This window comes from Macaca thibetana, chromosome 18, assembly GCF_024542745.1.
Source record: "Macaca thibetana thibetana isolate TM-01 chromosome 18, ASM2454274v1, whole genome shotgun sequence".
Classification (NCBI taxonomy): domain Eukaryota; kingdom Metazoa; phylum Chordata; class Mammalia; order Primates; family Cercopithecidae; genus Macaca; species Macaca thibetana.
In genome coordinates this window covers 63,432,589-63,458,560 of record NC_065595.1, presented here as the reverse complement: position 1 = coordinate 63,458,560, position 25,972 = coordinate 63,432,589, and the positions used below count along the sequence as shown (strand labels likewise).

The window sequence follows — 25,972 nt, the reverse complement described above, 5'->3', positions numbered from 1 at the left end:
ATAGATGTGAATATGTTTGCATGCTTGTATGGATGGAAATAACATGTAACAAATGTGACAAAGGTGATGCCAAGCATTTGGATCCTAAAAATACATTTACTGATTACATTTACATTTATAAAAAGATTTCCAGATTACCTAACAAAGCAAAATGCAACACTCCAGGTTATATACATATAAACTTTTAATAATAATGTATATGTTTCAGGTGGAGAAAAGTCTGTATAGTATGCTACCAATTATCTAACAAAGGAGATATGGGATAAAAAATACAAATATATATCAATTTTGTATAATTTGTCTACAAATTATGTACAAATATATACTAACGGACATATAAATCACAGCCTTTAAAGATAAAATATTTAAAGGTAAAGAAAGGAAATAAGATTGAGGAGACAGGGAGAAAAACTAGACTTGTTTTGTAAATTTGACTTTAGAGTCATGGAAAGCTTTGCGTTATTATAAAGCAAAATTAAATTTAAAATAAAGTGATTCCTAAACATCAAAAGTAAAATAAGCCTGTTGAGCCTGTCTATCCAGTAGGTGGCAGAACAGCACCTAAGGGACTATTCCAAGTGACTGTAAAACACAGTAATTTGACTGTTTTAGCGGAATCTTATCATAAGGACAAAAACAACTGCAAAGTATCTTAAGCTGACTTTTGTAATCGTTTTGCTAGTGGTAGTCTTATATTTATTCGACTGTTACACGTGTGTATTATGAATACAGCAAATGAATAATTGTATTCATGTCAATAAAATTTGAAATTTGACAGGGAAAAGGACACTGTAAAAAAAGTCCTCCACTTGAATTTGAATAGGAAACATTATCATGAATTCATCATGAATATTATCTTATTAAAATACATGTTCTCTAGCTTTGTTCTCTGAAAAGACAGAACATGCTCAATCTTTCACACACAGATAATGTTCTCTACATACCATTTTCCACTAAAAGGAATCAAAGGCTCCCTGAAGAAATAGATGATTACAGGTCTATGGAAGGAAGTGTACAAGATGGACCTGGAATATCATAAACTGCTTTGTTGATATCAGAACTCTGCAATTAAGTTAACTCTGCAATGAACTGAAACACATCAAATATTAAAATTCATGAATTCCTAATGATACTGTTAAAATAAAATAGTATTGATCATCCTTGGAAAATGCAAGGAAACCAAAATCGTTATTTTAAAAAACTAGCAAATAAAAGGAAGAGATCAACCATTTTTTCTAACTTCCCTATGCATATTATTCCAAGTAACCAAGTAGTTGATGAGATGTTTCTCTTGATGGAAGTATTCCATCTAATAAATGAAGAAGGAATTTTAAAATTCTAGTATCGCCATTTTGGAACCTTTAATGAATTATTGGGTGTGGACAATGATAATCAATGACTGCCAACATCACAAAAAGGCCACCAGACATATGCTTCTGTGTGGAGGTTCACACCACCACCTATCGGGTATTTTGGCCAAAAATTGAACCTCAATCTGATGATGTCCCTGGGTCTACTGTATTCAATACTAGTCCCACATGGCTACTGAGCATTTGAAATGTGAGTAGGCCAAATTGAGATGTTCTGTACATGTAAAATACAAACCAGATAGCGAAAACTTTATATGAAAAAAAGTAACCTATCTCAATAATTTTTAATATTGACTACATACATAATATTTTTGACATATTGGGTTAAATAAAATTGTATTATTACAATTAATTTTAATTGTTATTTTTTCTTTTTTAAATGTGTATTATAAAATTTAAAATTATATTTGTGGCTCATATTTCTATTGTATGGTGTTGTTCTTAATTCTAACTACAACTTACAGGAAATACGCTGGACAGAGGAACATGTTAAATGACACCAGAGGATAGAAACAGTAAAACCCAGGCTTTAGAAAACTCTGCAACTTATATTTCTAATCCGTTTTAATGGTGGGGTCAAAGTTACTAAAAATTTATAAACATGAGCACTGTAATTAATGTGTAATGTAGTCCTAAACATCAGTATCTGCAAAATCATAGATTTGATATCTCAGTTTCATTTTCACTATTGCTCAGATAATGCATAACAATAAAAAGCCTATATATTTGCATTGGCTAAAGTAATTTATCACCAGTGGTTTATGAACTGCACCATGGAAAACAGATAGATTTTCAATTTTTAATAATCTGAAAACTTAATTCTCTCAGTTTGTTCAGATAGATAAATACATAGTTATGATTTCTATACTATTAGAAAACTTTTATTTTTTTAACCAATATAATTAATTTTAATAATATATTTTGTTTGACATAATAGATCTAAATATCAATTTCAACATGTACTAAATATAACAATTATTAATGAGAAATATGACTTTCCTTTGGCTTTGTATGAAATATTTGAAATGTGGTGTACATTTTTCACTTACAGCACTTGCAATTCAAATGCTATATTTTTATTAGGAATATTTAATCTAAGTAGATACCTTAAAATTTACATTTGAAAAAAATAGATTCAGATACCTAAGTTGTTACAAACATACTTAAAAGTTTTCAATGACTGATTTGAGTATCAGTTTTAAAATTTAAATCAACGGAGTTAATTAAAATGAAAATTTAGAAACTCCATTTCTTAGTCACACTGGCCACATTTCAAGTAGAAAGCCTTTGTTTTAAATTCACTTTGTCCTAAAGCTGCAAGTAGAATTTCTACATCTTATCAGAATGGACTTGTTTAAAATATTTTTCAATTAAAACATAATACCAAACCACTTAGATATGTAAAATTTTAAAATTCTCCCTTTTCTCTCTTCCATCTTTACTATTTTCCCCAAATTTGAGATCAAATTAATAAATATATTTAGAATGTTTCTAACTTTAAAAGTTAAGTACTGAATTAGGCTTACTCAGACTTCACTTTTAATACAGTATTTCTTACATGTCTAACATAATAGGTGCCCAAAAATATTAGGTAATTTGTCTCCGTTTATTAGATCAGGAATTATTTCATAGTATCTAAACTTTTTACTTTTGCCTTTACCCATTTATGAAAAAAAAATCATTCCAGCTTAGCATGCTTTAATATCTTATTGGGATAAATAAATAAGATTAAATAAATAATTTACAGAAAGATATCTTACATTCTCTATAGCAAAACACTGATGAATACAGTGTGTGTGTATTGAAAGTCAATCTTGTGGTTTTTTTACTCACGTTGCACCAAAGCGAGAGAACACTAGGGGGCAGTGTTGTTAGAGCAGAACTCTCAAGAGGCTTGGAAAGGAGCGCTCAAATCACCAGCAGCTAGTGCGATAAACGGGGTCTAATAGCAAGAAAAGAATGCGTTCATTTAACTTTACTTTGTGAAGTTATATGGACCATATGCATATTATTCACAAGGTCTTGGAAGAGACGCTTTGTTCAAACCCTGAGTCCATAAGCTTAGGGACAAGCTCTTCCTGGAAAGGTCTTTCTTATGGAATTTTCTGTCCCAAAGAAGATACAAAAGAGTAGAGCATTGCCAGAAAGTAACAATTCATAAATAGTAACCCCAAGTGCCAGTATAATATTTAGTTCCTACCTCATTTTAACCTTTCCTTGTATCCACCATTCCTTTTATTTTCTTCTACTCACCCAGGCTTCTTTGCAGCACATTTTAAGGACATTCTGAGAGCATCGTAGCTCTCACTCCATTTCAACTCAGTGAATTCTAAGGCAACAAAAGTGTATTAAGTAATTAATCCATAATGCCAGCCACTACCTGAAAGGATAAGGCTAAAGCTAAAAAAAAAAAAAAAAAAAAAAAAAAAATCAAAAGCTAGGAAAACTTATTTACATTTTCTGAAATTACATAGTTGTTGTCTATTTTAATGGCATGAGTAGTGACTTTATGCTACATTTTGCAAAAAGTATTGAGCATAATCTATAGATACTTAATATATGATGAGGTAAACATTTATACCTCAGACTGGAACCAGGCAGACAGCTAAGTTCTCTTGCTTTTTAAATATGCAACGAATTTTCTAATAGTCAAGTAACAAATCCACTTTTCTTTCTCTTTTAGAAAATTAGAATCTATATGTATTAAAGAGCTGTGCTCCAAATTGTGAGTCTGGCCTACTTAAATTTGAATAAATCATTCTAGAGAGTTGACATTATTTAGTTTTGAATAATTCTTGAAGTCTTTTTGGACTTTGTAATTGAGCAGCTAGTGGTTCTGATGATTTTAAAAGTCCATGATTAATATAATTAATCCTAGTTGGTTTTTAGTCATCTCTTCAGATCTTTTGTACCTGGAATTTCTATAACCTATTTGCCTGAAATTGTATAAATAATAAATGGTTTGCCCTCCTCTATATCGTGGCAAGCATCCAGGTTTCTGCGACTCGAAATTTGAGCTCCTCTCAGCTTCTTTCAGGTTTGAGATCTTTTTAGCCCCACTCTATCAGTCAGAATCCCATGAAAGAGAATCTCATTAAGAGGGCTGAGGTGAACTTAAAGTAGGGTCTGTTTACAGAGTAGGGAACAGGGTTAAGAAAATACAGCCAGAGAGGCTGAGGTACCCAGAGATAAGCACAGTGGGAAGCCCTCACCACTGTAGGCCTGAAGAGTCAGACGAGGGGAAGGAAGGGGGTCCCCAAGTCTGTGGGCACTAGAGCTGTGGACAGGCTGCCATCGCAGAGGAGCAGATTGCTGCTGAAACACCAGCACAGGGAGGAAGTGGCACAGAAGGACCCAGAGCTGTCTCCCCCACCCTCAGTACCCCCATCCAGGCCCTTGCCTGGACCACCTGGAGCAAGGCAGGGAAGAGCCAAGCCTTGGGGATGGTGGCCTAGGAAAGGGAGGGTCACCGGCCACTGAACGTTCTCACTCTTAATTAACAGCGTTTTACGCTTCGAGGGGGTCTCTGTGGTTCTCCTCGCCTTTTCTTTTTACTTCACTCACCACATTCTTACCAAACCAAAGGGAAAACAACAGTGGAGGGAAAGTCTTACACACGTCGGTCTTTTAGACAGAAGCTTTTTTTCCTCATCTCATGTATCTTGTCTTTTGTTTGGTTCAAAAGGAATCATTTTCTGCTCTATAAAAATCTAAAACTTTGTCTTCTCAACATCTCGCTATGATAAGCTTTTAAGTGGATCTTCTTAAGCCCACTTAAAAGATGCTGCACCCTGATTTTGTTGCTGCACCCTGATTTGGGGAAGCTTAGTCAGTGATCCCATGAGAAGGGAACCTGTGAGAGATTCATTCTCTCCTGAATCGCTTAGGAGGCCCCATTAAAGCCCCTACTAAACTCGTCATCCCCAGCCTGGACCATGTTTGGTCAATTTCCAGTTTTTCCTTTCCTTGCAATAACCCACTTGAAATTCCATCACGGAAAATAAATAATTCAAATGTAAAACGTGTTGTCACTTTTATAAAATATTGGTCTCCTTGTCCCACCCTCACCCCCTCCCTTTCTCCCCTTCCTGATTTTTACTGAAAGGAGGAAAGACAAGGAAATCTCAACGGTTTCATTCTCAGCACACATTCTAAGTCTGTCATTAAATGACCGCGGATTTTGTCACATACATATGGACAAAACTCTGTAAGAAAGCAATTGATTAAAGCCAATGAGCATTTGCTGCGCTGAAATGGAATCAGTGAATACAAATTTATTCTGTTTCTTTTCTTTTTTCTAAGAATCCTCTCCATTATTCAAAAGAAGCCTGTCTTATCTTGTTTCCAAACTCCTTTTCCCTTTCTTTCCCCTGTGCTGTTGATTTCCTACCTTCTTCCCACTTGAGTCGCCGGTGCAAGAGGGGGGTTCCTGCTTGGGTACCCACATCAGTAGGTTTTGTCTCCTCATCTGCTTGTCTTCTGAAGATGAATCGTTGGCAGAACTGAAAAAAAAAAATCATGGAATGGCTTTTTTACATTTCTGCCAGGGGGAGGCTATTTTGTAATCTTTTTGCAGCCTTCCTGTGCACAACCCAATCCCAAGCTGACTTGATTATCTCCTTAACTGTTTAGAGCAAAATTTAAAACTGGATTTTGTTACCTGCCCCAGGAGCAGATGCAACGTCGCTGGGTTGTCTTGTGAATTGCCAGGGTTCCTTTTCTTTTACAGACAGATCTGAAAGGTCTTCCAGGGACCTCCTGTTAGCTAAATAGTCTTGATGGTTATTACAGAGAAGTTGTAATTCTTTTTGAAAGTATTTATGCACTCATCCATGCCAATATTTACAGTTCAGTTGATTTTTCCAGGTTGTGTAAGTTGCTAACAATGGAACTCCATTTATTTATTTATTTATTTATTTATTTATTTATTTATTTAGAGACAGGATCTGGCTCTGTCACCAGGCTGGAGAACAGTCACATAATCATGGCTCACTGCAGCCTCTGCCTCTCAGGCTCAAGTGATCCTCCCGCCTTAGCCTCCCCAGTAGCTGAGACTACAGTTGCGCACCACCACACCTGGCTAATTTTTGTAGAAAACAGATTTCACCATGTTGCTCAGGCTGGTCTGGAACTCCTGGACTCAAGCATTCCACCCGCCTCAGCCTCCCAAAGTGTTGGGATTACAGGCATAAACCACGGTACCCAGCTGAGACTCCATTTAAATAGGTGGCTTTCATGTGAATTATTAATTTTGGTAAAGAGAAGAGAAAAGCTGATAGATCAGTGTTTAACAATCATTTTATGAACTAAGTTCAAAAGAGCAACTAGGGCCTCCAGACTTCCCTACTTTACAAAGTAATGGCTTGGCCAAGGATGTTCCAAACAAGAAATCTTTTCAAATTGTGATTTAAATCATTAAAATAGGGAGACCAAGATGAGTAAACCAATATAATGAGGCAGACTAAGTAGGAGATTTTTAATGAACATTTTCAAAGCACAGGGAAAGAAGCCACAAAGAGTAAAAGGATTTTTCTGTACATACTGTCTTATTAATCTAGATTTATCTTGTTTATTGTGGAACTATGTGACTGGGTTAGCCATCAGGGGAGAGAAGTACTTTATGATGTAAAAGCTCAGTCTCCAGAGATAAAAATCTCTTCAACTTGCCATTTTTCAAAATATCACAAAGAAATCCATTTTTTCATGGTCTTCAATAAAGAAAGCGTGTCAAGGCAAGACACACGCACAAAAAAGAAGTCAACATGGCTAGTGACAATGGGATAAGTAACAGCTACACTTAAATATTCTATATGTAATGTAGTTTTCTTTTTGTGTGGAAAAGGGTAGGACAAGATACGAGATTCCTGGTCTGGAGAGTGAGCGAGATATTAATATATTAAAGCAGGAATGTCTGAAACATGCATTGTGTATTTTCTGCTGTCTCAGCCCAAATCAGGCATAGCTCTGGGGAGAAGGGAGAAGGATAATACCAACCAAAAAGTATCTCTGTGATTCTTCAGGCTGCTTGGGCAGTCAGCCTCCAGAAGAGACCTCACTCAACTTTGGGTCATCCAGGCACACTGGCCACTCACCACCTCTGTGATATTATTTCAAGGACACCAACCCCCAGGTTCCCACCACTGCCACTGGCCAATATCTGAAATTCCCCTGACAGAGCTTCCTCATTAACATAAGGCTTTGACTCCAGACATAAACCAACCATGTCTCTTACCCTTTTCCTTGAACTCTATCTCCCCAACCCAAAATACAGACAGGAGATGAACAAATACAAATATATAAGAATTCTATTTAATTCTAATCATTTCAATATTTATTGAAAAAGTCTGAGCAAGACATCAGCAAGAAACTATAAAATCTCAGAATGGGCTGGTGCTTTAGAGATACAAGAAATGAGGTCTTTTGTTTTTTAACTTCAAGTCAAGACTGACAAGTTAACGTCTGTTTTGGGGATCATTAAGACAAAATAGTTGAAGTCTTGGATGGATAGTTAATGCTGCATAAAGCTCATCTGGTCAAGCTACACATCCTGTTTGGATTCATCTGTCATCCCTGATGAGTTATCATACAATGACTGTGTGGATACAGCCTCAGTGTGGATCGCTCAGTGGACAGGAAGGCTTCCTTCTCTTCATTGACACACAGCCTCCTGAGCCTGCCTGACACCAGCTCTGTTCCTGCCTGTAAAGGCTACAGGAATTAGTGGAATCCCTCTCTCCTGTGCTTTGCCACTTTATTAAAACACAGGAACCCTCAGAACCTTCTCCTCCTCATCCCTTGCAGCTTTACTTTCTCACATGATATAGTTTCCATTTCCCAACTCTGCCGGACTCACTAAGAAAAGACAGTGCCGTCCACCAGCAAGGACCCAAGTTAGGCTCTTCCAGGGAACCAGGGAACTATGGCCAGCAACTCCCTTCCATCCAGGAGCACAGGGACCAGGCCCTGGGAGGGAAAAGCACAAGATCCTGAGCAACCCAGTGCCTCGGAAGCGCATCAGTGGAGGCAGCAGTGGAGGGAGCAGGCAGGGCCCGTGATGCCTTCCATAAACTCATGTTCCGGAAAAGGACAGTGACGAGGAATTTCATGCTCAGATTTGCATTCAGCTATTTATCCCAGTTAAGCCATGGCAGTCAGGAGCTGGAGCTCAGGAAATGTCTGAGCGCATTTACAGCTACCCAGAGCCACAGCCACGGACTGGCATTAAAAACTGATTTCCAGGTCTGGTTGAAAGTGAAGAAACAAACAGTATAAGCTAGAGGTCCCCAACCCCCAGGCCACAGACTGACACTCGTACAGTACACAGTGCATCTTTCAGACATTCCTGTAGTACGGGTCCATGGCCTGTTAGGAACCGGGCTGCACGGCAGGCGAGTGGAAACTTCGTCAGTATTTACAGCCGCTGCCCATCATTTGCATTACTGCCTGAGCTCCACCTCCTGTCAGATCAGCGACATCATTAAATTGTCATGGGAGCACCAACCCTATTGTGAACTGTGTCTGCAAGGGATCCAGGTTGTACGCAACTTGTGAGAATCTAATGCCCAGTGATCTGAGATGGAGCTGAGGTAGTGATGCAGTCACTGGAGAGTAGATGCAAATACAGATTAACATTAGCAGAGAGGTTTGACTGTGCAGAGACCATAATAAATCAATTACTTGCAGGCTCTTATCAAAATCCTATCAGTGTGTGGCAAGTGACAATTAAGCTGCCTCTGGTGGCAGGCTTTATAGTGGCAGGTGAGTTGATGTACTTCAATTGTATAGCTGCATCTAGTGTCCTTAAATGTATGTTTGAGAGAACTTCAAATCCCCATACGATCTGGGTTAAAGTCAAGGCAGAATATCCTGAGATTGCAGTGACAGCAACCCAACGAGATTGCAGAGTGAACTGGACATAAGCAACACACTTTGGTGTCACTGTCTCCCATCACCCCCAGATGGGACCATCTAGTTGCAGGAAAACAAGCTCGGGGCTCCCATTGATTCTACCTTATGGTGACTTGTATAATTATTCCATTACATATTACAATCTAATATATAGAAATAAAGTGCACAATAATGTAATGGGCTTGAATCATCCCAAAACCATCCCCCACCCTGTACCATAGAAGAACTGTCTTCCATGAAACCAGTCCCTGGTGCCAGAAAGGTTGGGGACCACTGGTATAAGCCACAGAGAAAGTACATACATAGTCTAATGTATAATTTATGAAGTATAGTACATACTGTTAATCTAATGATGTCAAGATAAAATCCAAATGTTAAAGACAAAACGCTCTTTAAAATATGCATAGAAATCTGTAATTGGAGCATGTAAGAAAGACGTTATCATGATTACATTTCATTAAATAGTCATTGTAGGAATGTTAGCTTTGAATAAATTATAACCTCAAATGTATCTAAGAAAATTATAAAAGTGAAAATAAATACCTCTGAACATACACTTTTTGGACTTTAATAACTGTAAAAATAATTATAACATAGGCATAGTTCTGTGGGTGAAGTGAGTTCAAACACGCAAAGCACTTGGAACAATGCCTGGTACCGAGTAGGCCCAATGTAGCTATTTGCTCTTGGTAGACAGATGCCATTCTTTCTGTTAATTGTAGTCATAATTGAATTTTACAGTTTTTAGAAAGGATGAAAGATTAGTGCTTATTGAAGCTAGTTTTTTGGGGTTTTTTTCCAAACTTTTTTTTAGCAGCAAAATTCAGTTTTCAGTTTTCAAACTCCTTTCTCCAAACAATGGAGGAAATGGGGACCCCAGTGAGTAGGCCTGGAGGAGGAGCTGCTCTGCAGGAAGTGGGGCCAGGTTTATATCCATCAACAATCTCCCCTTGAGGCAACTCTGGAACCCAGTCTGAACCCTAAGCCAAGGCACTCTACCAGTTGACAGATGAGGAAAATAAACCCCAGGGAGGTAAATAAACCGAGGGAGGTAAATGCTCTCATTCTCAAAGCTAGCACAGATTGCTTTCCAGAAAATTAATACCTAACCTACCTGGAAACAAGCGCTATTTGCAGGGTGATATTCAAGATATTTAACCAGTGTCCACTCAGAATGGCTCTGCATAGTCAGAGCCTCATCCTGTGTCAGGCATTAACTTTTTAGTTGCTAAATCATAGGACGTTTTTGTGGAAGGCAGGGTGTCAGCGTTGAAGGGTTCAGTATCCGGGGGGCTCAGGACAAGAGGTAATTACCAACTGGTATAAAAGTGATTTTAACAAAGTACATTCATACCAAATGGGTACCAGCTAAATGTCAGCCCTGGGCATTTGAAAATGTCCTCCGCAGGCTAGAAAAAATCTACATTGGATTGGAATCCTGCTGAGAATAGCTACACTATATATGGAACTCTGGAGACTGTATCTGTTTCTTCCCATTTGGTCTTTCTAGAAATCAAAGTTCTCCTCTGGACTCTTCCAAAACATTAGACATTTACTGGCTTCCAAAAGAAGGAACTCATGGTGATATTGACCAGTTTTAAAGAAAATAAAAGTATGAAACCGGGCATGGTAGTACACAGGTGGAATCCCACATATTTGGAAGGCTGAGGCTAGAAGATGGCTTGAGGCCGTAAGTTCGAGACCAGCCCGAGCAACATGGCAAGACCTCATCTTTAAAAAAAAGTTAAATCCAAATAAAAATTTAAAAAGATGTGAGTCGTTGCTTTGTAACTTCAACTTATCTTTCAAAATAAGTTGAAGAATAGAAAGTGATAGCTGAATGCCACTCATTGTAGAGGTTGATCTGTGTCTCCATATTTACAAAAGGATTTATAAGAATACTTGTCATTTGCTTCCACTTATGAAAATAAATGGCTTCTGCCAGCGGTCTTGACGCAGACTATCTACCTGCATAAGAAACGGTCGATGGTGACAGAAGGAACAAAAAGAACAAAGCCCTACCAGCTGCCCCAGCAGGAGAATTGGTACATTGGGTTTGAATGGGAAGAGGGAGCATGTTCCAGAGGTGTGTGGGGAGAGATGGCAATAGAAAATGAAGGGCTGTCGTGTTACAAGAACAATCAGAGCATATACAGACAGCTTATGAATTTGAGCTGGGACGACTTTCTGCTGCATCACGGAGTTTAGATTCCCCATGTCAAAGGCAGATCTGTATCTCGTTTGTATTCCAGAAAAGTATCTGCACGTCACTTTTCTGGCTCTTGGGGGAGGGAGAGAGGCATGGGAGAAAATTCATTTAAGTGTATGCCTTAAAATGAAGTGCATTTGGCTAATGAGTAAGCAGCTGTTTAGTTAAGCAAATGACTCATACTGGGGTATTTATAGAGCACAACTATTTTTCAAGCCCATACAAATTTAAAAGAAAGAAGTTTCCCTATAACCCCAAAGCAGATGTTTCCACATTTATGAACAAAGTACTACTGAACAGTAAACCCATCCTTCAGGTTTATCAATGCATCCTATTAAAGCATATGTTAGTCTTCCTAGGAAGTACATATCTCTTCACTGAACAGAGAACATTTATAGAGTATTTGTTTTGTTCTATGTCTAAAAAAAAAAAAGTCAAAGGCCCAGCCTTTAAGAAATAAAGTCTGATTGGAAAGTTACATCATATGCCAAAAAAATACAGCTAATAATGAAAAGTGAGATTCAAAAATGAGAACCACAGGAGTGCCATGAGCTGTAATTAGCTTAACTTTTTATTTGCTTATAACTTAATAGCTAATAGCTAATATTTTTTCAGAGCTTAGTATGAACCAGGCCTGGAGCATTTGAGTCCTCTTGTTGAAAAAGTCTGTTTTCCAAAGAGACTTTAAAATGGAACTGAAAGCAGTAACATAAATCACATCAAGAAGAGAGGGAGACAGTATGACACTCGGGCATCACATGCAGCTCGGAGGTTCTTGCTAATCAAGTAGAAAGGTGACCAGGATATGTTAGAGGAACTCAAGGAGGCAGATCATGTGGCTGGTGTCCTTGAAGAAGGGTTCACACAGTCATGAGTTGTGAAATTACCTTTGAAGAATGGGTTAGGATTAGATAAACGCAAGCGATTTCCAAGAAGCGACAATGGCTTGAGCAAAAACAATGAGGGTGGAAATAAGACATCGCTGAGCGAACACAAGGTTGGGATCGGTCAATAAACCTGTCTGAATGGAGGGCACAGGCAAGGAACAATGGTGAAGAGTGGTCAGGAATCAAATATGCCAGGGCCTTCAGAACGGGCTGAGCTCTGTGGGCAAAAGAAAGACCGAAACACCAAAATGGACTAGCAGGGGAAAGATGAACCTGGGCTGGTGAGACATGCATGCGACAAGGCAGGACTAGGGGCAGGGGATTCAGTTAGGAGTTGACTGTGGACTGGCCTAACATAAATAGGCCTCAACCGAGGTTGAGGCAGAGAAAATGCCAAAGAAGTGAAAATGGAGGAATGGCAAGGAAAGGGGATGACTGCTTGGCTGTGAGAAGCATCAGGAAAGAATGTTCAAAATGGCTGTAGAGTCCCCAGCCTGGGTGACAGGGTGAATGTGAGAGGAGTACATCAGTCTCATCAGAAGAGGAATTGTTTTAGACACCGGGAGCTTAGAGTGCTGTCAGAACAGACAAGTGAAGCAGTCTCAAGGCAGCCAAAAATGTGCACCTGAGACTTTGTCGGTCAGTGGAGACTTGGGATTTCCATTTGAATGATCTAGCACAGGGCAGACTTGGGTAATTGAAGTGATATGACCTCTGAGACATTGTGGAGACAGAAGCCATCCTGAGTCCGGGGAGACCATTGGAGGGACCTGCCCTCAGAAGGGATTTTGGTTTTCTCAGGCCACCATGAGAAGAGACAACAGGCTGGCAGCTGAAACAACAGAAATTAATGTCCTGACAGTTCTGGAGGCTGAAGTCCGAGATCGAGGTGTAGGCAGGGTTGGTTTCTCCTTGGCTTGGATGGCCAGCTTCTCCCTGTGTCCTCACATGGTCATTCCTCCTTGTGTCTGTGTCCTCATCTCTTCTTATAAGAAATCCAGTCATATTGGATAAGGATTCACCCATATGGCCTCATTTTTACCTTAATCACGTCTTTAAAGAACCTATCTCCAAATACATGTACATTCTGTAGGCTGGGCGTGGTGGCTCAAGCCTGTAATCCCAGCACTTTGGGAGGCCGAGACGGGCGGATCACGAGGTCAGGAGATCGAGACCATCCTGGTTAACACGGTGAAACCCCGTCTCTACTAAAAAATACAAAAAATTAGCCGGGCGCGGTGGTGGGCGCCTGTAGTCCCAGCTACTCGGGAGGCTGAGGCAGGAGAATGGCGTGAACCCGGGAGGCGGAGCTTGCAGTGAGCTGAGATCCGGCCACTGCACTCCAGCCCGGGCGACAGAGCGAGACTCTGTCTCAAAAAAAAAAAAAAAAAAAAACATGTACATTCTGTAATAGTAGGGGTTAGGACTTCAACATATACATTTTGGGGGGTGCAACGAAACTCATATCAGAAGGTAAGAAAACTCATACATGGGAAGAGAATGAGCATTAAAGCTTAACCAAACTGGGCATGGTGGCTCACACCTGTAATCCCAGCACTTTGGGAGGCCAAGGCAGGTGGATCACAAGGTCAGGAGATCGAGACCATCCTGGCTAACATGATGAAACCCTGTTTCTACTAAAAATACAAAAAATTAGCCGGGCGTGGCAGCGGGCGCCTGTAGTCCCAGCTACTCAGGAGGCTGAGGCAGGAGAATGGCCTGAACCTGGGAGGCGGAGCTTGCAGTGAGCAGAGATCACGCCACTGTACTCCAGCCTGGGTGACAGAGCGAGACTCTGTCTTAAAAAAAAAAAAAAAAAAAAAAAAAAAAAAAAAAGCTTAACCAGAAGCATATGACCAGAGACCAATTAAACATCTCATATTGCATAATAAATAACATTGCAAAGTTAATTGCTCTTTTGTATCTTGTCAATTCCGTGTCATGGAGCACAGTGTGTGTATTGAGTCAAAGGTGACCTAAAGAAGGCACATGTGCATGAATACGTTTACCGAAGTAGCTGAGATGCATACATGACACGGAGACAGAGTGACTTTTAGAGGTAAACTTTTTAATGCCAACAAAACCTGCATCCTAAAAAGCAAGGTGAAAATCACAGTGACAAATGGTTAAGATCCTGTGTGCTTTGTCTTAGGATTTTCTGATTAATTTTTTCTCTTTCAAAAGACTACAAACTGGAGAAGTTTCAGAAGCTTTTCCATTCTGTGAGAATCTTTTATTTTCTTTTATCTGTCCCCAAGAGCCTCTTTTTTTCTTCTTCCCATTATTTCTGACCAGATAGGCTCTCTGTGCCTGTCTTTTGTTGGGAAAGAAACCTCTACCACAAGTTGCAGTTCCATGTTCCCGGGGAGCATTTCAGTGGTAACTGCTGTCCCTATAGGGGTGTTGTCTAAGAACCTGCCTAACTGCAATGGTCCTGCTGACTGTGTTATTTCTCTCTCTAAACAATGCTCTAAATCATTAGAACAGGCTAATGATTAATTTTCCCATTCTGGTAAGTTTTACAAGTGTTTCTTTCATAATAGGAGAGTCTTTTTTAAACAGAGGCAATTTAGATTGGTTTGTTCTTGGAAGGAGGGTGGGCTATGAGGAATGCCATAATCTTACATTATGGTATTAATCATTCTTTGTTCAGTTTGTTCTTTTACAGGTTTAATCTTGCATTCAGTTTTGATAGAGAACATAAAGCATTTTTTTAACCTAATGATGTCTCAGGTAGCGGTACTTGAGATGGCCCATTTTGTACATTACTTCATGGAAAATAGATTCTTGCCACCCCCAGCAACTAGTGTGAGCTGGCAAGCCACAGATCCTTGGAGGCTTAGCTGCTTCCTCTGTTAAAAGCAGATACTGACACATAGTGAGTACATCAGGCAAATGAACTTTATTTGGGGAATGTTGAATTTAGGGTCATGTTAGAGCATACAAATAAATTTGTCCCTAAAGTACTGTTTTGAGATTATATAAGTACCTGGCATAATTAAGTAATGGCAATCACTATAATTATCATTATTAATTCAAGGTACCTTTTTCCTGATGGATAGCCCTTAAATTCTTACAAATACTAAATTAATGAGTAAGAAACAAATGTGCGTATAATTTTGCTTTGAAATTTCAAATAAGGAAAAATAAATCTAAAAAACAAATATTTTTCTATATTCCTTTGACTCTGAAGAACCCCCCAAAAGAACCCTCTAATAAGTATGTATCTAATATTTTCTATAAGCAAGTTTTTTGGGAACCTTTGTTGCTGATATGTTATATAATTCCTCAGATACAAGCAATAGTGAAACCATTTTACTCTTTAGTCATTATATTAAGGTTTTAGTAATTATATAAAATGATACTTTAAAAAATTCAAAACAAATTTCATCAGATATATAAGCAATGATGGTTCATGTTTTGATTTTTCACCATTCTGTCACATTCTCAATTCAAATTTGTAAGTAATTGTTAATTACCTAAGTCTGCAACTCACGGTCCTAGAATGTTGTAGAACATACCAAGAAGTACAAAATGGGCTACTTGCCATCACTGAGCTTCCATACCAGCTGGAAAGAAAAGACTTAATGATGAGGGGAAGAAGGGCTATAAATGGAATGAATGTCTTAAGGGCTTACCATGTGTCAGGCACGTAGATAATAAGAACTTATCACAGGCCATCCCATGGAAACCTCACCAGGTCTCTGAGAGGTGCCCCCATTGATGTTCAGAGAAGTTAATTACCAGCACCAAATCACAAGTCTGTCTGTCCTGCTCCAAAAGCAAATGCATTTTCTATATTATAGAAAATAATATAGAAAACATTAATTGCAAAGTTAATCGTTCGTATTGTATCTTGTCAATTCCGTGTCACGGAGCACAGTATGTGTATTGAGTCAGAGGTGATCTGAAGAAGACACACGTCCATGTATAAAGTGTGTCGAAGTGGCTGAGATGCATACACGACATGGAGACAGTGTGACTTTTAGAGATAAACATTTTAATGACAACAAAATCTGCATCCTAAAAAGCAAGGTGAAAAATCACAGTGAAAAATGGTTAAGATCCTGGATGCTTTGTCTTAGGATTTTCTGATTTTTTTTCTCTTTCCAAAGACTACAAACTGGAGAAGTTTCAGAAGCTTTTCCATTGCATGAAGATCTTTTTTTTTTTTTTCTTTTATTTGTCCCCAAGAGTCTCTTTTTTTTTTTTTTTTTTTTCTTCCTATTATTTCTGACCAGATAGGCTCTCGGTGCATTATTTTTTATTAGAAAATGCATTTTACTTTTACCCACCAGGAAAAGAAAGTTCAATAGTAACCAATAATATAATATAAAAAGTAGTCAAGATAACTACAGAAGAGTCGTCATAAGGCAATAGCAATGAAAAGTATGTGTTGTAGGAGATCAGAGGAGGGAAGAATCACTAGATTCAGATGATTGAGGAAATTCCTGTGAAACAGAATCCACCACTATACTTCATATACATATAGATGGTACAGTACACCACAAATTCTGTATTATCCAGTTCAGGCCATCCTGGGACTCCCTGAAAAATAGTCAATCAGTCCTTTATTTCAATCTCAAGCATTTTGTCCCAAGCCCTGCAGAATCTGAAGGGCCTTGGAGATTTAGGGAGAGTTTTTCTCACCTACTCCACTCATTCTATTGGTTGTCCCCAGTGCCCTGTTCTTAGCTATAGAGCCTTCTGGGGCATCACGTGACCCCTTTACCTTGGGCAGAGAACATTCCCCGGAAACTCTTCTCTTCCTTTCCATCCCTCTAAGGTCCTTAAATCTTTTTGCAACCTTTTAATTCCCTCACCTCACAGCCCTGCCTCCTACATGTGTAACGTTAGCAGTAGCTGTGGTCTCCGCCAGGTCTGAACCCTCATGGGTCGGGATGAGGACGGAAGCCTCAGAATGCAGCATCAGAAGACACTCATACTTCCCTTGTGGGAACACAAATCTTTAGTCTCTTCTCCCCATGTCGAGTTATGCTGAAGTATGTCCTTTTCCTTGCTAGCTTTGAATCAAATCACAAAGGTGACAGCGGAGCAAGTGCAAAGGATAACTGAGTTTCTCACCAATAAAGTCCACTTTCATCTGATGGAGGCCAATATCTGGCGTTCTGTCCATACAAAAATGCAGGCCTTTGGAGACAAACATTTCTACTTTTTAAATTCTCTCGCATTTTGAAGTTCCACTGTTTCCAATGTATTTGCTAACCATGCATTCTTTAAAAATGAGAATCTATATGAAAAAGAACTATGATCTTGTCTTTAAAAAGTGACCTTAGGGCATAAGTCCAAGAGATCTATTGAACAAGATGGTGACTATAGTTAATAAAGATGCATTGTGTACTTGAAAATTACTACAAGAGTAGAATTTTAAATATTCTCACCACAAATAAATGGCAAATCTATGAGGTAATAAATATGTTAATTAGCTTGATATATGTATATGAATATATGATATGTGTATACATGTTTCAAAACATCATGTATACTGTAAATATATACAATATTTTTCAATTCAAAAAATAAATAAATTTGTAAAAAGCGACCTGGAAAAGTACGCAGTAATAAGCATATGGACAAACTGTCAGGACCCTAGAGAGAGAACCGTGCAGTGAAAATTGCTGAGCGTTTTGTTTTTTTTTCTTTCTGGAAAGGAGTAGGAAAGCTACGTGGCAGAAACACCTGTACATCTAAGCAAAGCTCAGGTATCCAGCTAGGCTAGAGATGCCCTTCCTTTGCAAACACATTTAAATCACATTGAACAAAATTACTATGGGTAAAGATGAATATCCCACTTCATTTTGGACACAAATTATATATTATAATGCCATAAGCACTTTCTGCTCCCACTCATCAAGTGCAGCTGCAAAGTCTGGTGTCCCTCCTGTGGCAGAGCCTTCCTCCTCTATGCTCCTGTTAGGAGCTGGGCTGCTCCTCCCAGGTCCTGCTTCCTCCACCCAGCCAAGACTCACTTGAGGCTGTAGGTGCTGCCTCCAGAGAGGTCACGATGCCTGAGATCAGACCCCTACCGCCTCTCCTCTCCTCCTTCCTACCATCTCTACCTCCCATTTTTGTGTGTGTGTGTGTGTGTGTTTATTTATTTATTTATTTGAGATGAAGTCTTACTCTGTCACCCAGGCTGGAGCACAATGGCACTATCTCAGTTCACTGCAACCACCACCTTCTGGGTAAAAGCAATTCTCCTGTCTCAGCCTCCCAAGTAGCTGGGATTACAGGCATGTGCCACCAGGCCTGGCTAATTTTTTTTGTATTTTTAGTAGAGATGGAGTTTCACCATGTTGGCCAGGCTGGTCTCGAACTCTTGACCTCCAGTGATCCACTTGCTTTGGCTTCCCAAAGTGCTGGGATTACAGGTGTTAGCCACTGCACTCGGCCATATTTTTACTTTTAATTGACAAATAATAATTGTGTATATTTGTGGGGTACAATGTGATGTTTTGATCTACGTATGCATTATGGAAGGATTCAGTCAAGCTAATTAACATATCTGTCATCTCCCAATTTATCATTTTTTGTGGTAAGAACATTAAAAATCTATTTTAGCAATATTGAAACAAACATGCTTAACTGTGGTTACCATGCAGGGTAACAGTTGCAGTGTAACAGTTGCAGTGTAATAGTCTAACTGAAACTTTGTACACTTTGACCAACATCTTTTCTTTCCCCGTCTCTTCCTCTCCTTTCCAGCCTCGCCTCCGGTGACCGACTTTCTACTTTCTCTTTCTAAGAGATATGCTTTTCAAAAATCCACATATAAGTGAGTTAATACAGTACAGTCATGTGTCACTTAATCATGGGAGTACATTCTGAGAAATGCATCATTAGGCGATATGACTGATTGAACATTGTAGAGTGCAACCCTAGATGGTAGAGCCTACCCCACAACTAGACTATATGGTTTAGCACATTGCTACTGGGCTGCAGACCAGTACACGTGGTACTGTGCTGAATAGTGTAGGCAATTGTAACACCGCGGTAAATATTTGTGCATCTAAACACAGAAAAATCATGGTAAAAATAGGGCTTTATAGTCTTATGGGACCACCACTGTATATGCAGTGTGGTCTGTGGTTGATCGAAACATTATTATGTGGTACATGACCATAGTTGTTTTTCTGTGCCTGGCTTATTTCTTTTAGCGTAATGTCATGCAGGTTCATCCATGTGGGCAAATGACAGCATTTTCTTCTTTTTGTGGCTTTGTAGTATTTCATTGTGTATATATACCACATTTTATTTATTTATTTATCTGTTGATGGACACTTAGGTATGTCTTTATGACTCAATGTGGTCATTTCACCAGAGAAGTGGACTTACATATGTACACTTTCCACATACTCTTCATTTAATTCTTCCTCTAAAACCTCACTAATGCTGTTCCCCCTCCTCTGCCTCTGTCCATCAAGATCTGTCCTATACAACAGAGTAAATTCCAGATGGAAGAAGTTAAGTGTGCAACATCAACCCATAAAAAACTAGGGGGGAAATTGAATCGTCTTCGAAAGTTCTAGACTGGGAAGAGCTTTGGAACAGTAAAAGAAATCATAAAAGTAAGAATCAGGCTCTCTGCTCCTCCCATTTGATAGACAGCTACGTATTCTTATGTAAAACCAGCCATGTCCCTGGGACACCAAGGTAAAGGTGAAGGCCAGAGTAAACGAACTTGGTCGTATTGGGCACCTGGTCACCAGAACTGCTTTCACTCTGGTAAAGTGGATATTGTCACCATCGGTTACCCCTTCATTGACCTCAATGACATGGTCTGCATGTTCCAGTATGATTCCACCCATGGCGAATTCCACAGCACCATCAAGATTGAGAATGGGAAGCTTGTCATCAATGAAAATCACATCACTCATCGTCCAAGGCGAGATGCCACCAAAATTAAATGAGATGATCCTGGCACTGAGTACGCTGTGGAGTCCACTGGTGTCTTCATGACCATGGAGAAGGCTGGGGCTCACTTGCGGGGGATACCAAAAGGGTCATCATCTCTGCCCCGTCTGCTGATGGGCATGAACGATGAGAAGTATGAAAACAGCCTCAAGGCCATCAGCAATGCCTCCTGTGCCACCAACTGCTTTGCCCCCCACTAGCCAAGGTCATCCATGACAACTTTGGAATCATGGAAGGACTCATGACCACAGTCCACGCCATTACCGCCCCCAGAAAACTGTGGATGGCCCCTCCAAGAAACTGGTGTGATAGCCACAGGACTCTCCAGAACATCATCCCTGTATCTACTGGTGCTACCAAGGCTGTAGGCAAGGTCATCCTGAAACTGAATAGAAAGCTTACTGGCATGGCCTGCCTTGTCTTCACCACCAATGTGTTGGTCATGGACCTGACCTGCCAGATATGATGACATCAGGAAGGTGGTGAAGCAGGCATTGGAGGGGACCTTTGAGGGCAGCCTGGGCTACACGGAGCACCAGGTTGTCTCCTCTGACTTTAACAGCAACACCCACTCTTCCACCTTCGATGCTGGCGTGGGCATTGTCCTTAACAACCACTTTGTCAAGCCTTATTTCCTGGTATGACAATGAATTTGGCTACAGCAACAGGGTAGTGGATCTCATGGTCCACATGACTTCCAAGGAATAGCAGCCAGCTGGACACCAGCCCCAGCGAGAGCACGAGAGGAAGAGAGAGGCCCTCAGCTGATGGGGAGTCCCTGCCATACTCAGTCCCCCATAACATTGAGACTCTCCCCTCCTCACAGTTTCCATGCAGACCCCCTGAAGACGGTGAGACCTAGGGAGCCCTACCTCATTGTGTACATCATCAATAAAGTCCCCTGTACTCAGCCGAAAAAGAAAAAAGAAAAGCAGAATAAACATAATTCGTTAACTAACATTTCAGCATTTTAATACAGTTTAAAAATAATAAGGCTTGGCGCAGTGACTCACACCTGTAATCCCAGCACTTTGAGAGGCCGAGACAAGCAGATCACTGGAAATCAGGAGTTCGATACCAGCCTAGGCAACATGGCAAACCCTGTCTCTACTAAAAATACAAAAATTTTAGTAGAGTGGTGGCACATGCCTATGGTCCCAGCTACTCAGGAGACTGAGGCAGGAGAATTGCTTGAGCCTGGGAGGCAGAGGTTGCAGTGAGCTGAGATGGCACCACTGCACTCTAGCCTGGGTGACAGAGGGAGACCCTGTCTTAAAAATGAATAAAAATAAATAAATAAAATGAGAAGAATCAACAAAAGCTATTAACAAATCAGCAGAAATTGCATCAAGACAATTTTTAAAAGAGATGGTATAGCTACTAAAGAATCGTACTGAAACTTGTTAACAATTTAACCTTACTTGTAATCTAAGATAAATGCAAATTTAAATCATGAGATATATTTTTTCTATTAAATTAACATATTTTTAAAATGATATGACTTAGTCTTTGATGAGGGTGTGATGAGAATAATACCTTTATAACTTGCTGATAATGTTATAATTTAATACAGAGTTTTTGAAAATCAATTTGTCTTGTTTATTAAATGCTAAAAATGGATTCATGCCTTTGACTCCATGATTTCATTACAGGACATTCTCCTAAGAAAATAATGTAAAAAGTCATAAGTACAAAGTTATAAGTACAAATAATTTAGCCTCAAATTATTTTGCAAATTAAAAAGAAATGAACAGAATAATTTTCTCCTTATATAGGTATAGATTTAAAAATTACAAAGGCTTCCCAGTAACATGAAGAAACTTAATACTATATAAAAATATGCAGGGAACAGAGAACACCAGAAGAAAAAATAACAGTGGTATGCTTAGGGTGTGAGAATTATGGGTGATATTTATTTCATTTTTTCTGTTCTCTATATTTTCCTTAATGCATTTGTTATTATGGTAATATGTATAACATAAAATTTACCCTTTTAACCTTTTTTTTTTTTTTTCGAGATGGAGTTTCACTCTTGTTGCCTAGGCTGGAGTGCAATGCAACCTCTGCCTCCCAGGTTCAAGCGATTCTCCTGCCTCAGCCTCCCAAGTAGCTGGCTTTACAGGCATGCACCACCACGCCCAGCTAATTTTAATTTTATTTATTTATTTATTTGTATTTTTAGTAGAGATGGGTTTCTCCATGTTGGTCAGGCTGGTCTCAAACTCCCGGCCTTAGGTGATCCTCCTACCTCAGCCTCTCAAAGTGCTGGGATTACAGGCATGAGCCACCGCCCTTGGCCTTAACCACTTTTTAAGTGTAAAGTTTAGTGGCATTAAGTATTTCACATTGTTACACAACCATCACCACCATCCATCTCCAGAACATTTTCATCTTCCCAAGTGGAAACCTTGCACCGCTTAACACTAACTTCCCATTCCCTCTCCCCCAGGCCATGGTAACCACTGTTCTACTTTCTGACTTATTGATTTTGACTTCTTTAGGTACCGCGTGTAAATTAAATTATACAATATTTGTGTTTTTGTGACTGACTTATTTTACTTTACACAATGTCTTCAAGGTTCATCCATGTTGTAGCATGTGTCAGAGTTTCCTGGCTTTTTAAGGCTAAATAATGTTCTACTTTATATGTACGTCACATTTTGTATCCATTCATTCTTCTAAGGGAATTCAGATTGCTTCACTTTTTGGCTATAGTGAATAATGCTGCCACGAGCATGGGTGTACCAATATCTGTGTGAGTCCCTAGTTTCCATTTTTTTCAGTTTATACCCATAGTGGGATTGCTGGATCATATAGTAATTCTGTGTTCAATTTTTTAAACAACCACCAAGTCGTCTTCCACAGTGACTGCATTCAAGAGTTCCAATTTCTCCACATCTTTGCCAACACCAGTTTTCTGTTTCTTTAAAGAATAACCATCCTAACGGGTATGAAGCGGTATCTCACTGTGGTTTTGATTTGCATGGCCCTAATGATTAGTGATGTTGAACATCTTTTCATGTATTTATGGGCCACTTGCATATCCTGTTTGGAGAAAGATCATTTCAATTTCCTTGCCCATGTTTAATGGGGATGTTTGCTTTATTAGTGAGTTGTATGAAGTGTTTGTTTGCATATATATTTATATATATAATTTTTATTTTTAATCGTAATAAAAAACACATAAAAGTAACCATCCTTACTTTCTTTGAGTGTCAGTTCAACAGTGTTAAGTAGCTTCACATGCTGGTGCAACAGATTTCCAGGAATCTTCATCTTGCAAAATTGAAACTCTGTACCCATTAAATAACAACTCCCCCATTTATTTCCCCTTGCCCAGCCACTGGCAATCACCATTCCACTTTCTGTGTCTATGGATTTGACTGCTTTAGGTACCTCATATAAGTAGAATCATACAGGATTTGTCTTTTTGAGACTGATTTATTTCACTTCAGCATAATGTCCTCAATATTTATCCATGTTGTATATATGACAGGATTTCTTACCTATGTAAGACTGAGTAACATTCCATGCTATGTATTGCTTTTATATTTTTAATTTACAAATTGTAAAATACTACTCATCAATATGAATCTTATACTGTCCTCTTCCCTGTTTCAATCACCTAAAACCTCTTTTCTATATTAGGCCTTTTGATATTGAATGTTTTCAGTGTCATACTCTCATTTATCTGATTAATAATAAGTTCTTTATGTTTCACTTTTAACCAAAGCAGGAACACCAGGGCCATTAGTCTAGTAAAAAAGAAAAGCAAACGGTGGCCATGCTGAGAGTGAAGCAAACCCGTGATACATTCATGGAAAAGCTGGACTTTTGCTGTCCTTGGAAAGTGAGATCTTTTTTTGTGTGAAGAACTATTGAAATCTGAAGCTTCTCTTAGGAAGTTAAAAGTTCTTTTGAAAATATTTAAAAGCCCTCAATTAAAAGATCCTAATACAGTCACATGCAGTACAACTGCATTTAGGTCAAGGATGAACTGCCTATAGGATGGTGGTCCCATAAGATTATAATAACGTGTTTTCAAGATCAGGAGATCAAGACTATCCTGGTCAACATGGTGAAACACAGTCTCTACTAAAATACAAAAAAATCAGCCGGGTGTGGTGGCGGGCGCCTGTAGTTCCAGCTACTCGGGAGGCTGAGGCAGAGGAATCGCTTGAACCCAGGAGGCAGAGGTTGCAGTGAACCGAGATCACGCCATTGCACTCCAGCCTGGTAACAGAGTGAGACTCCGTCTCAAAAAAAAACAAATAGTGTTTTTTACTCTGCCTTTTCTATGTTTAGATAGGTTTAGATACACAAATACTTCCCACGGTGTTACAATTGCCTACAGTATTCAGGACAGTCACATGCTGTGCAGATTTATAGCCTAGGATCGATGGGCTCTAGCATATAGCCGGAGTGTGTGGTAGGCTATGCTATCTAGGTCCATCTAAGTCCACTCTGTGTTCACACAAGGACAGCAACAGCACATGTCTCAGAACGTATCCTCATTGTTCAGCTGCGCATGACTCTACAGTGTTATCTTCTCCTGTGTTTTGCTTGTGAACTCTCCGCTGGTCAACATGGATCCTGAGCCCTGGGCCTTCCCTGGGACTTTCTAACCTAGATCTAGTTTGTGGGGTTTCAGAGAGAATAAAATTATCTAAAATTGAGGGGAAAAAATTTGGCAGGCAATTTGGAGAAGACTCCCAGTTGGCCTGCCAACAACACTGGCAGAAGAAATGTAGTTGAGTTAGAAGCCTTCCAGCATGTTCCCTAGGGGATGCTCACACAGGAGCCGCAGGTGAACTAGGGAAGTCCCTGGCTCCTAAAGCCTGAGCAGGAACCATATACACCACCACGCCCCTGCTAAAGTGAAATTGAGTCCCAAACCAGGAGTAGCAGGAGCAGAAAGGTGACGGAGCTCATACAAACTGAGATGAATTGCAGTTTCCAGGACAGAAATGACTAGTAGCTTATTATTTGTTATTGGCTCCAGATAAATCTTACAGCCTGAGTAAAAGCAAATGTATTGACTATTTTTTTTTTTTTTTTTTTTTTTGCTATGGTTATTCTGACTATTCTCTTTTATTAAAAATGGTTTTTTTCTAATTAGATAGCAGCAGCCTGAAGGTACGACCGTCTTAGTTTCTCTGTGTTCCTTATAGAATCTAGGAAATTATTTTGTACATAGTAAGTATTCAATAAATATTGGATTACTCAACTTGAATTAAAAACAGCCAGATGGGCTGGGCGCGGTGGCTCAAGCCTGTAATCCCAGCACTTTGGGAGGCCGAGACGGGCAGATCACGAGGTCAGGAAATCGAGACCATCCTGGCTAACACGGTGAAACCCCATCTCTACTAAAAAAATACAAAAAACTAGCCGGGCGAGGTGGCGGGTGCCTATAGTCCCTGCTACTCGGGAGGCTGAGGCAGGAGAATGGCGTGAACCCAGGAGGCGGAGCTTGCAGTAAGCTGAGATCCAGCCACTGCACTCCAGTCTGGGTGACAGAGCGAGACTCTGTCTCAAAAAAAAAAAAAAAAAAAAAAAAAAAAAAAAAAAAAAAAAAAAAAAAAGCCAGATGATAATACCTTAATAGTCACAGAATTAAGTTTCTTTGGACAGTGATTTGTTGATGTTTTTAAATTAGCTATTAG

At 39.4% G+C, this 25,972-nt stretch overlaps 1 protein-coding gene and 1 pseudogene across 5 annotated transcripts in view; both read left to right on the top strand.

The window, feature by feature from the left end:
• The window catches only part of DLGAP1 (DLG associated protein 1), a 959,039-nt gene that overhangs the window by 467,254 nt on the left and 465,813 nt on the right, over nucleotides 1-25,972 (top strand). The gene's annotated exons all lie outside the window — the stretch shown is intronic.
• LOC126941169 (glyceraldehyde-3-phosphate dehydrogenase-like) lies at nucleotides 19,552-21,744 on the top strand (annotated as a pseudogene).